General features: G+C 34.9%; 1 long non-coding RNA gene and 2 other non-coding genes across 3 annotated transcripts; 2 read left to right on the top strand and 1 right to left on the bottom strand.

Annotated features, from left to right (window-relative positions):
* The first annotated feature begins 12605 nt into the window (after positions 1-12605).
* Trnah-gug lies at positions 12606-12677 on the top strand. Its single transcript has one exon. It is a non-coding gene; the product is annotated as a tRNA-His (tRNA).
* Positions 12678-13063: 386 nt separating this feature from the next.
* Trnah-gug lies at positions 13064-13135 on the top strand. Its single transcript has one exon. It is a non-coding gene; the product is annotated as a tRNA-His (tRNA).
* An 876-nt stretch (positions 13136-14011) lies between these two features.
* On the bottom strand, positions 14012-15919 carry LOC116179146. Its single transcript, XR_004146964.1, has 3 exons — positions 15456-15919; positions 14874-15065; positions 14012-14825 (listed from the first exon to the last, which is right to left on the bottom strand). It is a non-coding gene; the product is annotated as an uncharacterized LOC116179146 (long non-coding RNA).
* Between the last annotated feature and the right edge of the window lie 2235 nt (positions 15920-18154).

The raw sequence follows: 18154 nt of genomic DNA, 5'->3' as shown, positions 1-18154 counted from the left end.
AATTAATTAAATTTCACCGAACGATAAAGCTCCCAATCGCAACGACTAGATAACACCTTCTATAAAATACGCAAATTTGACGAGATGTGTCTTACTTTTAACATGTTGGACGAAAATTACGCATCTACAAACATTTCTAGAAGGAAAAGCAAACACTGAGATACAAATTCAAGCAAAATAAACCACTTTGTGTGTATTCGTAAATAACCCACTTGTTTGCATTTAAAATTGAAATTATACCACATACAGGGTGGCCCAACCTTACTGAAGGTTCTGACACAAATAACGTCTACGTGGCGTAGTTTGCATAACAATATATCTTGCGGAATAAATATAAGTAATTATGAATATAAATAAGAATAAGAAACTTTGTCAAAATATAAACAATTTAATGAATTACTAAAATGGCAAATCATTGAATTTAAAATACCCTATTTTGAACACCCTGTATCCTCAGTCTGGATGACCAGTCAACGGTGCAGGTAATTTAATATAGCAGCTACGTGGTTTCACTAACTGAGCTATTTTAGCACCGTACCATAAAGTTATTAACGTGGGTAATATTCTCTTCTTGTAACAAACTGATCTTATCTCACCTTTGAAAATGCCGCTTAGAATGCCTTTAGAAACATGGAAACAGATCGCTTCGATCGTACAGTCGAGTTCGTGATAAATGCAAAATTTGGGGGAAGAACAGTTCGAGTGAATTGCGAATCCATGCAAATCGGCTACAACTTCTGGAAAGTAATACTAGAGATCATGATTACGCATAGGAATAAAATGCCAATGTTTCGCTGTGTTGATATTAATTTTGCCTAATTGATTAATTTTGTTTCGGATAAAGATAAATACCCTGCAGTATGACTGTGTATACAAAATTTAATTTATCGCATAAGACGCGCTCCAATGACGTCACTTAACTTTGCGGAACTTGTCTTTAACCAGCCGTTACTGTTAGCGATCCGAAAAAAACTTGTCTGTTTATCACAATTAGTTTTAGTGTTGTTTATTTACTCGCGCTTTGGTTTCAAAAGCGCTCCTACTACTCGGAATTGTTTATGAGCCTAGGCTAACTTCGTTTACCATAAAATTAAACATGCAGGTAACTCACACTGTCACCAATCGGATTTCAATTACTAAGACGCGATTAATAAATATCAATAACGTTTTTGTTGTCACTCCAAATAAAATTGGTAACACTTTATAAACTTTCACAAATGAAAGGTCTCGTTGGAATCTCGTCTCCTGGGCGATTTATCTGAAAAGGCACATCTTTATAGAAAATGGACACATATTGTTATCGCTTTTATTTCCAGACCGACGTTCGTTCACGTTCGCTATGAAGCGGTATATGTAGAATAAATTTACAAATTCAAACCCAAATTTTTGAAATGGCAAAGCGATCATCTGTTTCACTTGTTGCTTAGGCTTACGAAGTTGGATGACGTTTTAACGCAGTAAGCCAACCAGATGACGCAAACTCTGCGTCTCGCCAGTTTTTAGGCACATTTATTCAATTTTTTGTTGCATATTGAAATGTAAGTGACCGTTTTTGTAGAAAGTCCATATTGCATTTTGACGCAGGCTTCAAAATAAGCCTAAACCCACTGATATTGAAGATAAATGAAGTATATTAGCTGTATCAGAAAAACGAACAATTTTAAACCGCGTGCCTTTGTTGTTACTGGTGCTGAAGGAAACAATTTTAATTGTTTAACAATTTAAGGAAAATATGCAGCATTGCGTCCAAAAGCTATGTCTATGAGTAAATACTGTATCCAAAACACCTACATTAGTGGCAAGCTACTTGAAATTGAAGGATGTCGACCTTTATACAGGACATTGCTTTCGTGAATGATTCTGCTGATATCCTGACTATTAAATGACACGGAGGTTGACGTGCCTTATTAATACTGAGTCATATAGAAGAGTCGCTGAGCATTAAACTCCAGTGACAAAATTATTAGGGACGATAGTGGCAGAATCACCAGCAAGAATACGAACATTTGTTGGAGCAGAAAAGGCTGCAATTTTTATTAATTTGAATGTTAATTTATAAGCGTGGCTGTGCATTAGTGTAATGAATAAATAAAATTTCAACTTATGTATATTATTGTTCTAAGACAAAAAGGGCTGTGCAGTACCCTCACAATACTCAGTTCATCCTTAACAAACACTTGATCAAAGCATGTTGCTATACAGCAAATATTGTGTGAGCAAAAAATTAATTTCAAATGTAAGGGGTGGTGCGCCCCTTATCACATCAAACGCCCGCGGAAGATCGTCTTTACCTAAGACGAACCTTCACTAATAAATGAACGTTCACCTTACGTTTACACTACATTATAAAACTAATTTAGAAACGTTCCTGATAGCATAAAGTAGGCGCAATTTACGCGAATACGTTTCGTGCAGTTAAGTCTGCAAAATAATTGAAACCAAATTTGAGTTGTGCTCAGTATCTTACATATTAAACTTGTCGGGAAACGATAAACTCCGAGAAAAGCCGGTATTAATTAAATCTGTTATAGTAATTTATAGCAAGCTGGCGTTAATTTTCAACTCATAAACATTTTTATTGACTAAGGAGTGGGGTAAGATTACGAGCTTCACGACCAATCCGAGTTAGATTTGAGCTGGAACTTTTAGATGGTCGTGATGTTAATTGAAGGTATAAAGTTAAATACGCGCGATTAGTTTACCTATAATTTACTTCAACCACACGTACGGTTCTTCGATAATTAGCAGGTTATTCGGTACACAGCACGGACTTTATTTCGTCAGTGATTGTATGGCGTTCACTTATAAACCCTAATTGTCTCCTCAACTTATTCAGTTTATAACTGTACGCCTCAGATTGTGACATGAGCATTAAAAGATTATAAAACAACCCTCGAACACGGAAACTTTGTTCGCAACAAGTAAAATCCTAATAACTAAATCTAAGCATAAATATAAAAGGAGCATCTGCTCCTGGAGAAACTGCCGTACATTCCGTAATTGATAATTTTCATAAACCGTAGCTATATGTTTGTGAGTACGACAAAAAGGAATTAAGATGGCGTACAGCGGTATACTTGAAGGATTAATGTAATGGCTGAATTTAGTTTAAAAACTTATACTTACTGTTTCGAACTAAATAGTTTCTTTTATGTCTGAGATGTAGTAAGTTTGCTACAATAACTTTAGTTTAGTTTGCCAATAACGTCAATCACATGTATATACAAGGTAAATTTAATTGAAGTTTATAAAATTTCATATACTAACTACGTGGTGCTAAACGCAGGTCAGTTATTTGTAATCTCATACAGAATTACATTTGAATTGCAGCCGGGGGGCAAATTTAGAACATAGTATAAGATCCCCCATCAGGTCAACTTTCGCTCATTTGTTTACCGAGCGAACTACATTTTTTAGCAATCTAATATGCAAACAAACACATTGGAAATGGGTTGCCTAAAAAAATTAAGTCAAGACTACTCTTATTAATTTAATTAATGTAATTATTATTTCTATCTGCTCTATAAGGCGGGTTTATCTAAAAGTGAATTCCATTTGTCAATTAGTTCTTTTATTTATTATCAATAAAATGGTTGCGCATGTATGCCTCCCCGCGGCAGGAGAGGCTGCTTATCAATTCTTTACATAGCAGCGCCGCCGTAGCGACGCGGCATACAACGCTTTCCCGACAGAGATTTTGACGCTCCGCAGTGCTGCTGCTGCAATGCATCGCTTAGGTGAGAATTGGCCTTTATAATCGCAGCAGACATCATAAGATAGATACCAAAACAGCAACGGATCATTAATATTTATATTTAATTTTGAATTTTGAATTAAACTTTAAGTACGTATACCAAATTCAAATTGAAATGAACAAAGATCGAACATAAAACGGTGTCCTTGAAAAAGTAACATAGCACATGGATATTGAAGCAATATAATAGCACGCAAACGTAAAGTAAATCTATCAAAATTAGCAAAATTAAAAAAATACTCAACTTACAATATGTTTAAAGCAGGTAATCCGTTAGTCAACTAAGATATTGATATTTCTCATACAACATTACCAAATTAAACGATTTAAGAAAATTGGTATACAATTACACTATACTAGTAATTATGAAACTGGACTGGAGAATAGAAAACCGTCTCTGAGTTCGTGCAAACTAAGGAAGTGAAAATAGTTGTGATTCAATGTAAATGTAATATAGAAAATATAATCGTACATGACGACTTAAAAAGATTAAAATCTAACGCGTTCACAGAGTGAGATGTTTATTAGAATAATGTTTGTATGACGTAATTGTTGTAAAATATGTGTCTCACGTTCCCTTGTAACTAAACTCCTGATTTTTTATTGATCGGTGAATTAATTAAGAACTCCTTTTCGCGGTGTTTTTAACTATGCACCGTCAACCTAAACATTCCCTTAAATAATTGCAGTAAGTGCTTGAAATGGACCGCGCGCCGTAATTTTGTTTTAGTTCATCCGAAGTGACCCCTGCCACTCGCTGAATTGGTCCGATTCCTGGAGCTGCCGTTCACTCTACGTTCGACACCGTTTCGCACCATGGACCTTGACCACGGGAAAGGCCGTATTCTGTGGTGGCGATCGAGTCCGTCCGTCCAATCCTTTGATATCACATCCAGATTGCCGCCGACTGCCGCTACTTTCGGCCACTGACCTAATTGACTTACAATAATTACAATATTTATTTATTTTTCCCAGGAGGAAATCTGCTCAATATGTAACCTTAACCAACGTGAAACTATAGAACACTTATTTTTTCAATGCCCATTCTACAGTCATATTCGTTCAAGCTAGCTAGGAGAGATAAACTCCCTGGTTGAGCTGGCCAATGCTCTGGAGTCGGACTCATATAACACACTCTTTTCGATGGGTGGTTTTGTCACCTCTATGTTGAGAGCGCGATCATTCCTATTAAATGAGTAATTTTTTTTATATAATTTGTAAAACCACAATGATTCAACTTTTTTTTTCTCTCATGTCTCATAATTATCTTAATATCTTTATTTTTTTTGTTAAATTGTTTTCGTTAAAGTATTACGCACTGTTTTAGCACGTTTGTGCCCTTGTAATAGGAAATTATAATTCTTTAGATACAATAAAAGAAATAATAATAATAATATTTATTTTTCTTGTAATTAAATGTGCATACATAAATAAATATATAATAAAGTAATATAAATGCATAACCACCTGTACAGTATAACAATGAAGCATAACTCAGTAACGGTAATAAAAACAAAAGCTCGGAGCACGTCATACTTTCAGTAAGCAGATATATTTCATGCATAATGCAAATAACGCATAATAATACAAATTTTGAGATGAAATTCAAAGATTAATGGTTAGCATGAGAAAGAATTGAATGATTACTACCTGCAATTATTGCACTTTAAAAACAGAACGAGCAAAAGAAAAATTGCGAAACAGGGAACGCGTGCCATTACTCGCGGGCTCGGAAATTCTTGTGTGCATATAACCAATCGACCGTTTTGCGCAGATGCCGAATACTAGGGGATTTTCGTACATCATGTTTTCCACTGCATTTATGACGTCTCGTGTGTTTGGTTTTTATGAATTTGTTTAATTGCATTTCATTCGATTACCTGAGATTTATCATACAATTTGAGATGTTTTATTTATGTGTACTTTCTCTTGCATTTCGTTGCTGTAGGTGACTTATTTCATGTATTTGTGTGGCCTTTGCCGGGGTTTTTGTCCCGTAGAAGGTTTCCCTGGTATAGTCTTGTGGTGTGCGTAATATATTTATTTGTTCTTGTCATTTCTTACGCACACAAGTTCTGTCTTTTATTTAATTTATGTCTCACGTCCCAATACGTACAAGAACCGATTGCACAACGTGCCACCCATATCGAGCCGACTGCCATCCAAATTCAAAAGTGCCGCGAAACGTCTATCGTTTCGGCTTGATAGGTAGGTGGCTCTGCTCGTAGTTTTTTCCCAGAGTTGCCAACGGTAAGTATAGGGTAAGTCAACTTTTTCGGTGTAGGCTTGATAGACCCCTAGGACCATTACAAGTTATTAGGACGGACAATGTTTCGATTTCAAGGACCTATTTGGTCCTAGATATAGCGATACAATTGAAGCTTTGTTGATCTTTGACCTATATAAGTTCAATAGGATTCTTCCTGGGACCAAGAGGGGCCTTAAAATAGGGATGTAGATCGTGTAGTGTTGCATCTATGCATGAAACCAATTACAAAACCAACAAACGGCTTTAAGCGTAGTTACGGCTAGTTTTACTGTTTTTCATGGTATTTTATTTCATCAAAAGGGTATATTATGTACCCACTGCTGTGATAGCACGCAAAATTTTAGTTTGTAATTTTTTTTATTTTGAAACTGATCACCCCGCAGATAATGTCGTTTTTGATTGGTTAATTGGTTAAAGATGGACAAATCAAATTGATTGGTTTATTTAAACAGACATTTAAACTGTATGAAATTCGCAGGTGTGCCTTGTGGTAAATTTCTTTATAATAATAATAATAATAATAATGTTTACTGTGAAAAACAAATGGTATGAGTTCAGTATCTATTATTCACAAGTCACGTTAGCTTATTTGTGAAAAGAAACAAGTGCACTCACTGCAAGTAATTATCGTGACCAATGATTAAATAGTTCTTTTATCATTTCAATAAAGAAGACGTAGAGGATTTCAGCCGCATACTGTGAACAAGCAATAGAAACAGCGACGTCGAAATATTCTAGGCCAGATAGTTGTAGGGCATTGCCATTGCGAAATTTAGGTCAATTAATACACGCCTTGTTGATTAGTTTGCAGGTAGGGGTTTTGAAAACCAACAAATAACAACTGTCGAATTTCACCCCGAAACAATAAAATTTAATAAACAAGTTTTATTTTGGTTTATTGGCGTTTTTGTTTTACTTTCTATGACTTCGATGCCTACAAGAATTGCAGTGATTCCAGTCAGTTACATTTAAAGATGTGGTTTGCACAGGTTCGAAACGACACACCTTGTAAGGATCCATGCCAGACAAACTAGTCTTACCGTAAAATGAGATATTTAGGGTCATAATTACAGGAGGTTGTTTGTCTCGATATTTCATTGTATTATTCGAAACCACTGTTGCTGGTTGAGTTAGTATTTTAATTAAAACAAATAATCTAAACGATTCCAACCGTTACTAAAGTATCTCACGTGTTAGTGCAAGCTTTCGAACTACCACAGATATACACAATATATCTGTGGAAATACGTACCTCTTATTATATAATTTTACTGGAATCTCAAATTGATGTCTAAGGGTTAGTTTTGTTACTGTTAACTATATCTGATAGTTTCCATTGAAACAAATGTATTAACGTGGAATTTTATCTATCTGACATTAGCTAATTAGTGTGATTTTTCTACTACTTGCTCTGGTCAGTAACTACCTTGGTCCACTCCATTTCCTAGATGTTAGACCTTTGTGCCTAAATCCTAACCTAACGAAAGAAATTTGGTTTATCATATAATTGAAACTAAAAAATGCAGAATTTAAATTTAATACGACTGTATACTTTCGCTTTGTGCTCATACGTAGCTGAAGGGCGGATATAACAAAAATAGTAGAGATGAAAATTTAAAAACAAGGTCTCGCCCTTTGATTAGCAATTCTGGAGGACAGTCGAGAAAGTGTTGTATATTTAAGAAATGAGCATTGGAAAAGTCAAGCAAACGAAATAGAGTGGGTTAGGACGAGTAACTTTTTGGGTTGATACGAAACAAGGGAGATATATGTGCATGAGAGTATGTAACTTCCCCCTAGAGGCCCTAATCGGACTCATTTTTAACCCGCAACCCTCTACCTTTATCCTACTTATAAACTTGAATATACACTCAAAGAATCCTTTCTATGCGTTGGGTTTCCAAAATTTTATGTCGAGCACAGCGTATTCCTATTTTATTTTCATGTACGGCTCGCCCACCCACAATAATTATACCCCATACGTATTCCTAATATGTAAATATAAAAATGTGTCGCCTTCGATAAGTGCTTTCCCAACGTTTACGCTATACTGTTTCGTATTCTATACCTGTATTCTGTACAAGGGGAAGTCTTAAATAATTCAATGCAGGCCTTTTAAGGTGAAATACTCATTGAAGAATACCAAACAACGGAATTTTAAATTTCACTTTACTTGTAACTGAATATTAATCACAAAGATAGTCCTCCAGCAGGAATGGCCAATTACTCTCTTTTCTGCATAATCTCTTACTTCTGGACGAATGAAAATTAATTGTATGCAAGCAGAGTTAAATTAAATTAAATTTAATCCCTACTACAATCAAAATGGAAAAATAAAAAATTGAAAATATCAAATGAAAAGTATGCCTAATGTGTAGATGTGGAGTTGAGCAATAAAAATAAAAGTGGTGGATTAACTATTTTGAGGCTTAGTTTCGGCGTCTGTCGTTAAATATAATTTACACTTAATTTGGTTATTATGGCACGTGACTTTTATATGTTGTAATAAACCCAGAAAGTAGCCGAGAAGCGATCGCGCAACCAAAAACAAAAAAAGCTGCCGCCAAAACGTCAAGTAATAAACCTTTCTAGCAGTAGGACCTATGTTGTGTTGTGAAACGAGTTGCTTGAGAGTGTATCGCTCGGAGGATCGATGAAACCAACATAAATAAAACATAAATGAAGTGAGGGGATGGGGTCAAATTGTAGTAAATGCGTTGTGTACAAAAACATTCAAATCCAAATTCAAATCAGGGAGGCCCTCTCTTAATAACACGAGAGTAGCTCTAGGGACATTGATACAATTTACAAGGACGGAAACAAAGAGCTATTAATTAAAAGCTTCCATGTCATGCACTCAATTTTCTTACTTCTTTCACAATTTCATTATGATACTTCTCAATTTGCACGACAACATCGGGGAATCTTATTTCCCTCATAATGATGACTTTACATCAATATTTAAAATGCTGTGCCACCATCCAAGACATAACCTGTTTCTCAATAATAATACATAGGGGTGTGGTCAGATTTTAGAGCTCAGTTGCCCGCCAAGAATTCAGGAGCTGCGAAAAATAATCACATTTGACATTTACGCAAAGATCATGTCAAAGTACCAATTAATCAGAGACTTGTTATAACTAGACCGCACGTAACCTTTGAATATAAAATTAGTTTCAATTTTTACAACGCTTCGATCATCCCAACCGGAACCCCCAAAAGTACCTGAAATTATAACTACATGTAGGTCAAGGGTTCGCGTCGTACCTACGCCAGATTCTTTTTTAACTAAAAAGTTTATTAAATGTTCAAAATTACTATGTGCGTACATTTTTTTACAAACGCTGAGAAAACAAAAAGAGATACAAAAAAAGTTATAAAAGATAAATTGTAGAGAATTTAATTTCCTACAAAAAATGGCATATATGTATCTTCAACCCTTAATATATGATAAGCAATCAAAGATACTATGAATGCCAACGCAATCAAGATGCGCAACTTTAAATGGTTGATATGGCTAAACGATTAAAGATAGATATATGCCGTCGCGGACTTTTTTATAGTAAATTTAATTGTCTCTAATTTTTGTTCTATAAAATTTTTTGTATCCCAATTGGTATCGGCAGCGTTTTCATTTAAAGTGCGCGCGACTATTATACGTACCAACAAAAGATTACAGTATTGAAATCTTCAGTGCAAACGCAATTCGGAGCATAAATTCGCTCTAAAACCGATTATATTATTATAAAAGTGGGAGAGGTACACCTTACCTCTCCACCGATTGTCACGGAACCACAAGTTCCCATTAGGCTAGACTTCTTCCTAATTTTATATTCAAAGACGTAACGTAGATTTTACTATAAACGCCTGTTGTCAAGATAGGATAGGCAACCAACTGTTCATCGCGGGGCAGACGTACGTTCTGCAGCTTGCTTTAGCCATGTTTATTCTAAATTTTAGTATCAAAAAAAGATAACATATAGCTGTTAACTATTTTAATCGAATTTGTTGGTATTTTATTTGAACTAAATTGGTATATAACTGCCTTACACTAGTCCTAATTTGATTTATATGTGTATTTTGGTGGTGAACACGTATGGGAAAATATACTCTTAAAACTAAAGATGCAAGTAGTAAGATATGATTATTTAGCGGATTTTGATTCAATATATGCTTATCCAAAAACCCAAATGGGCTGTAACTGTTATTTATTTTTCTTAGACTGCTGATAACCATTTTGTTTACAACGCGGTGTGGTGTGGATTGAATGAAAAACCTGAACACATTTTCCGCAATTTGGCAAATTTTTAATGCATCGCTTGATACGTGCAACAATCCTCCACGATTTTTTCTAGTTAAAAGCTTTGAATGACTCTCTGATGCGAATATCGCATCTGCACATATGGAACATTTAACAGACTTAGCTATTTTTCTTGTAACAAAACCTGAAATATACTTAGTACCAGTAAGTACTTAGTTACGTCTATACCTAATAGGCAAATAGTATTGCCGTTGTCTTGCTGGTAAAGGATGTCGAATAATAGTTCTACGTTATTTTAAGTGAATGGGAAAGTCGAAAACGCTCGGTATTGCATTATTTTTTAACACCTTCGTAGGTACCTTTCTAAAATCGGCTTCATTCCCCGCAAATGCACTATGGTGGGAGTAAATTTTTCTCTTCGAATGGCTCTGATCCATTGGCCCTTTAAACTTTTATCCGTTGAAAATCAGCATATTATTTAAAAATTTATCGACAGAGTACATGTTGATAGGCACTTAACCTAAGTTTATTGGTTTATTCTCAACAGAAATTTATCTGTTCACTAATTCGAGCTAATCACGAGAATGATTAATGAACGGAACATCTAAAATAACGGCTTATTTCATTGTATTGCATATCATCTCAGCGATTTTTGCCCCGCGGTGCATTGTGTGTTGCATACTGTGTCGACAACACCTTAGATACGTTAAGCGCAGTCTAGTTATAGCAAGTCTCTGCAATTAATAGATATGGTTTTTAAACTAAGCAAGAACAAAGCAAACAGCAATCTCGAAGCGTTAGTTCTATGGCCTCCAGTCGAAACCATTTGAAACTCCTTGTGAGGCTGGCACGGCTAGCCAACATTTTCGAACAAAGGTTAGTTCTGAAAAGAGCCATTCACGACACTCACTAAATCGCGCTCTACCGAATCTGAGAGAATCATTCTTATTCGCATGCCAAGTCATAATGGCTTTAGAGGTTTACTCGTTTTATTTTGGCTCGAAAACCAATTATGCTATTTTTCAGCATAGACATCATCAATTACCAATTAATAAAAGATTATGGCAAAACAAAAACAAACTCAAGAAATAATTTACGCCCCCATATAAATCAAACAAATAATGTGATTGAATGAACACATTTAGACCATTATTGCACAAGGCCCTGCCAATTCAAATTTATGATAACAAGCATATGTATTAAATCAAGAGCAAATAAACAAAAACATTTTCCTACACTTTACTTATTTAATGGTAATGGGTGGGTGGAGGGGTGAGTAGGTGAGGGAGTGAGTGAGTGAGTGTGAATGAATGAATGAATGAATGAATAAATGAATAAATAAATAAATAAATAAATAAATAAATAAATAAATAAATAAATAAATAAATAACTTTTCATCGTATTTTTCAGTTTCGTCTTTGAGTCCGGTGTATTTGTATTGTTTTGTGCCTCCTTGCTTCGCTCCATACGCCGCTTCACTCCCATTCGATCGGAAGTTCCGTACCTTTTACACGTCATCAATAAAGAATAATAGTCTATTTTTCTATTCTTTGACATATCAAGAAAGTTGTCAAAAAGAATTGCAATACCCCCCTCCCCCACTCCTCTTTTCGCACAGATTCTTCGAGGTCCAAAACTTGTTGTATGGAACAGGGGTGGAATTAAAGCCAACTGAGATCACACTGAAAATCCTGAATCTTTTACATTGTTGTGTATTTTTAGTTGCCATCAAGTCCACTCGTAGTATTTGTGTAATAATAATAATGATAATAATTTCATTACTTTTACCTCCATAGGAATTAACTGTCAGTTAAATTGAAAAGAAGTTGTAAAACCGAGCTATTTTAAACGTGAACTGCTACTTTCGCAACTTAATTTTGAAAATGGTCTCGCGAAATTGGAATTTTAATTTTGTTTAGTTTTGCTATGAATTAAACACTGAGGCATCAAATTTGGGCAATTACATTTTTCATATGTGGAAATGTGGGTGGACTTTGTAAAGAGGTCACCGTACACGATTCAATTACTTAAGTTTTATATAAAAAAGCCCATTACAAGTACAGCACAAATAAAAACATGCGAGTGAAGACTACTAAATTGTTCTCTAAAATGCATTAAAAAAATTAGCTTAAGAGCTAGAGGACCGGCGATTGCGTTATGTTCTTTCAACCCTCGTTTCAACCCCAATTTTGCTTTTACGGGCCCAATATCGTGCATAATTTCATTTAAGTTGAAGAACTGAAAACATTAAATAAGAATTAAAAACTCTGAATGTAAACTGCATGTTTGTTACATGATGGGCCACTTCCATAGCACTCTTTAGCCGTGATCGTCTAGTGGTTAGGACCCTACGTTGTGGCCGTAGTAACCCAGGTTCGAATCCTGGTCACGGCAAAAGTGTACACTTTTTGACGTGTAAGTATAATAATTAACACTAATGATACGATTACTAGCGAGTTTCCTCATATTATCAATACCGCTATCATGTTAGCTAAACGTAAGCACTTGTAATAGATGAATTACGAAGATAGCGGATATTAATAACTTTTAATTTATTTTAATCAACAAAGAATGTTTATCATTTTTTTGGCAAAATTAGACCATTTCGTCCATTAATAGTAGCGATTACGAAAGCGGCTAACGTATACATAATGTAATTAAATTGGAAAGTAAACTAACAGCTAGGTATAGCAATATAAGTAGGTCAGCCTTGATTTACAATACATTATAAATTGAACGCCAAATAACTGCAGTTTACACCTCCGTGCACTACTTCGGTAGCCGTGATCGTCTAGTGGTTAGGACCCTACGTTGTGGCCGTAGTAACCCAGGTTCGAATCCTGGTCACGGCACGAAGTCATTTTTGGTTCGTTTACTAAATTTGGTGACGACATGCATATTCAATCATGCATGAATTAATAGGTATACATTAAAGATAAAAGCGGATTTATTTTTAACTTTCTATTGAATTGATTTTTTTTTGCTACAGGTTCATTGCGATAAAATATGTCTGACCGTCTTTCATGCACCCATGTGTTCGCCTAACTAATGGATTCATTGTATCTCTGATAGTCTGACATATCATTAAAAGCAACAATGGAAAATGTGACTTTTATATTTTAAGGTTAGGTACCTACTTTCTTAAATGTTTGGGTTCTTTTGTAGATTGAAGTTTAGTTTTCTGAAGCTTCCGCCAATTACAGGAGAATCTACGTTTTCTCATCTTAAAACCAACATTTTTACGACTGGGACTTTCTGGGTTTCTTTTTGGAGCCTCCTGTTCCCTTTTTTCAGAGCGTTTTGTAAGGTGTAAATTAAGGTAATCACACTGTATATATTGCAACCTAATTTAAGTAATATTAAGTACTATTATATTGGGTATGAATGCTGACAGAATGATTGCGTGCTAGAAAAGAATGTGTGTAAAAGTAGGTTGGAGATTTAGAATTAAGTTAGACGTCAGAAGATCTTCAACCTGCGACCAGACAACATGTAATAATACTGTTTTAAAATAAATATATGAAAAGTCGAGGTACGAACATATTACAGGAAACGAAACTTAAAATAGTAAACCTGGCAGTTTTTTTTCAAAATGCACGATTTGCATGAAAATTTGGGATTGAGTGGAAGTGGAAAAATCAAAGACAGAATTATTGAAAGAAGTTTTTGAAAAGTTACAAAGGACAAACATAGATTATTACAGTATATATTATGAATTACACGTTGCTTTAAAGATATTTAATAAAAGTTACTCATTTATTTCGTCATCATAGATTTTTTCGGTAATGTCATTATCCATTAAACATATTTTGTGCAGAACACATGCGACAACAACACATTTTATGATAAATGTTGGCTTTAAATTTTCAAAATATCTTAATCTTCTAAACTTTCCTTTCAATGCTCCAAAAGCATGCTCCACTATAATCCTAGTTACAGAATGCCTGTAGTTATAATCCCTTTGTTCATCATTAAGATGCCCATTATCCTTATAAGGAACCACAAGCCATCTTATTGAGGGATACGCAGAATCGCCCACATAGGCGGTACTAAAAAACGTAGTCTGATAGTTTTCAACTGCTGCATTATACATGTAACTTTTTCTAAGAACTCTCGCATCGTGGACTGATCCAGGATGGCCAGTTGAAACATCTATGAACTTCATTTTTGAATCGATCACACCCTGTAATATTATGCTATGATAACCTTTTCTATTCACGTAATCTTATTCGTGAGTAACAGGTCTATGTATTTTTATATGGCGGCCATCAATTGCTCCTATAACATTGGCGATACCTTTTTTTTCAAAATAATAAGCCTCTTCTTTGGCTTCTTGCTATGATGGCCATTTTATAAATTTGGAACTGTTGTTAACAAAAAAGTCAAGTACTACGATTGCACAACTCAAAGTCACGTCGAACCAATCAGATATTTGACGAAATGTTTCCATATTAGACAAATACCAGATTATGATATAAATGGCTTTTTCGGCTGTAATATGATTCCATCTCCTTTATAGGCTTTAATACTGGGGCGATATAACTAAAAGATCAAGTATAAAGTATGGAAAAGGAATAGAGGTGTGAATACCAATTAATTTTAATGCTGTTTCTCTTTTTAAGCGGAATGGAAATGTTGTTTTAACTCTTCATCTGAATATGAAGTAATTGTATCCATGTAGTGCATTATTCGTATCCGTTTCCTGCGCTCGGTTATATTTATGTCATCATCCAATGAAGAAGAAGCAGATATTAGAGGGCTGAGCGAACGGGACAGTTCCATCTATATAACATACATAATAGGTACTTCAATATCTATCTATCTACTCAAGTACTAAAGAACATATTTAAATAACGACGTACCACTTACCAAAGCTAATTTTTGTATTTTTGCAACAGAGAAAATGCAAATCTCACATCTTTGGTCTAGCGCGCAAAAATGCTAAGTGAAAAATAGGCAATTTGCATAATTACAAAAATAAAGTTTAAAACGTAATATCAATTAAAATAAGTTTTGTTTTTCAACGATTTATATTTTTTTGTATAATCTGTACACAACTGTTTGATAATACAATAGAAAAAATTTGAATCGTCACATCTACTTGAAAAAAAAAATATTTTTCGAAAATCGGCTCCACTTAACTCATATGTGTTACCCAAACGTATATATTACCTTAGGGTACTAAACAAGAAAAAACGTCTTTAAAAATATTTGCATTGCAGATTAGTCTCCCTCGTTGTGTACTGCTAGCTGCGTGTCATCATATGTTGAAGGAAGGCTAGTAACAAAATCGGTGTACTCTTCGGGAATAATCTCTTGATTAAGTAAATAAACAAGGTCACTCTTCTTTTTGTCAGAAATAGGAATGCGACTGGCATATTTAGATGTAAGCTGAACAGAACTCCGTTCAACCTTATTCCCAACACAATTTAAAGTACTGTTTGTCATAACGTCATCAACAAGATTCTGCAAATTAAAAAAATCCGAGTTCTTTAAGTGAACAACTTGATAGGGTCTAGGTTTTATCCTAGCATCTGATATTATTAGACACCACTTCCTAGTGCTATAATAGTAAATTATATATCAAGGTAGAGAAGTACAGTATTATTGCCTGAGCACCAAGATTACATCTCGAGGCGCTTGCGCCGAGGGTTGTAAGGTGCGAAGGCAATAATAGACTTCTCTACCGTGGTATATATACTATTTTTTTCACTACTAGCACTTGAAGTGCTGTAAATTAACATATTATATTGATGAAAGTGAACGGTTGGACCGAATTTTTTGTTTATTAATTTAACATGTCAATCAAGTACGTAGAAGTACAAGTCAAACAGGCCGTATTTTGTTCTGTCATTGAGATATTATCAAATTCTTTCAAAATGTGATAATTTTAGGTATGTAATTTCTCTGGAAATGGCGGATGGTGGAAATTATTCATTTTAGAGAAATTGTCTAAACGTTCATTGAGCGAAATTTCGGGTTGTGTTTTCTAAAAGTGACAGCGTGACAGTTCTCATTATTGACTACTAGTTAATAATGTCCACATTATTAACCACTTTGAACAAATGTCGAGAAAGCCTACTTTACAAGTGGAAAAAAGGTTAATGATCATGTCATCAGACGCTAGTAGTGAAAAAAATTTTTTATGTGCCCGAGCCCTCTCGATTGTAGAGTGCATAGGGTCCGCTTCCAAGTAAGAATGTCCTGATTCCATAAATTTTAGATCGATGGTTAGAAGATGATCGATTTTATTGACAGCATAGAGCATTGCTGTGGTAACGTTTTTACAACCTTTGGTTTTTATTCCTGTTTTGACCTCCGCACGTATCCGAAAAGGACGTAACGTGGTTTACTATTTTGGGTAGGTTTACTAAATATTTAAAAAGACAGGACCCTATCTCATAACTACTCTTACTGCCATAAGTTTCATCCCAGACGTAGCAATAGCCATCTCGTGTAGATCCATCGTAAATTGTAAAATTGTAAACATTCAGATGACTTTTGTAATATAATTTGAGAATCACCAGCAAATGACACTGGTAGAATAGCCTGCATATCAAACGTTATGGTTCTAAACGTTTTTCCCAGCTCTGCTGATGCAATCCTTTTGTCCATTTCTTTCATATCCATGGACTGTTTTTCAGCTCGTTTATGCTTTTCATGCCCTTCTCTTAAGGGATCTTTTTCCTTGGCCTCTTTAAATGCGTTACATACTGAACACTGATCTTTTTTTGGACGATAAAAGGCAAAAGCTGGTTCAAAATCGTGAAAAATGCTTTGGTACACAAACTGTGACACTGGTCCTACATTTCTGGAAGCGCAAAGACCTAGGTCTACCGTACACATTACAATTTATGAAACCTCTAATTTATAAAAATATCCCAACACAAGACACAATTTTCAATGTCAAATGTCAAAACTAATAAAAACAAGCCAAATCAAACCATGGCGTACTGGACCATTTTAAAAATTTTATTTTCATTTGGCTAACTACCGAAATTTGATTTTTTATTTTTTTTCCTCTATAACGGTCACAGATACGAAAACATTACAAGAGACCATAAAGTTTTTTTAAAAATAAGAAAGCCAAGCTCTTGTTTCACAATCTCCTAGTGGCCCACCGAAAAAAAGTTCAGGGGAAGAAAATGGAGCATGACCCCTGAAAAAACAACATCCAATATCATTGTCATGACCAGTGATGTAAACCCTTTTGCGTAACTTATATTTAAAATTTGAGTGAAATATCTCAAAAATTGCAGGAGATATAAAGAAAGAAAAAATCTTGAACCAACACCCTGTAGATCGGTAACGAACCGTTTGGGGTCCTGTGTTTATATGAACCGTTAGTCATCAAAGAATTAGTCCCTTCCGTATAGCATGTTTACATTCATGTAACATTGTTATAGGTTCTAAGAGTTCTAAGAAGGTGGTGTCTCTCAAGATATATCCAAATATTTGTCACAAAAATCTCGGATGTTTTTAAACAACGTATCAATCCTCTTCGGTCTCCCCTACCGTTATATGCAACGTTAGTTTCACAACTGCTGCCAGGAGGGGCCGTGTCCCAACAAATCCATGTGTTTTCCACACCTGAAACAAGGTAGTTTCAAAATTACCATACATTAGTCCTTTATAGTTATGTAGTTTGCTATTGGACGTTGAGTTAGTGATCGGATGACTGTAATAACGGCGAGCGCGGTTCGAAGAATTTTCCGACTCAAACACGGATTCACCAGAAAGTTTCAGGGTGAACAAGAACAGCTACTCAAAAGAAACTGTTAAATTTGATGATAGTTACAGACACACGTGTAATATGTTACCTGCCGTCGCAATCAGACAAAGGATTGGGAATAATATCTTTATCATAAATT

This window comes from Photinus pyralis, unplaced genomic scaffold (genome assembly GCF_008802855.1).
Source record: "Photinus pyralis isolate 1611_PpyrPB1 unplaced genomic scaffold, Ppyr1.3 Ppyr1.4_LG1, whole genome shotgun sequence".
Taxonomy (NCBI): Eukaryota; Metazoa; Arthropoda; class Insecta; order Coleoptera; family Lampyridae; genus Photinus; species Photinus pyralis.
Note: the sequence above shows the minus strand (reverse complement) of the source record. Positions and strands in the feature narration are given on the sequence as shown.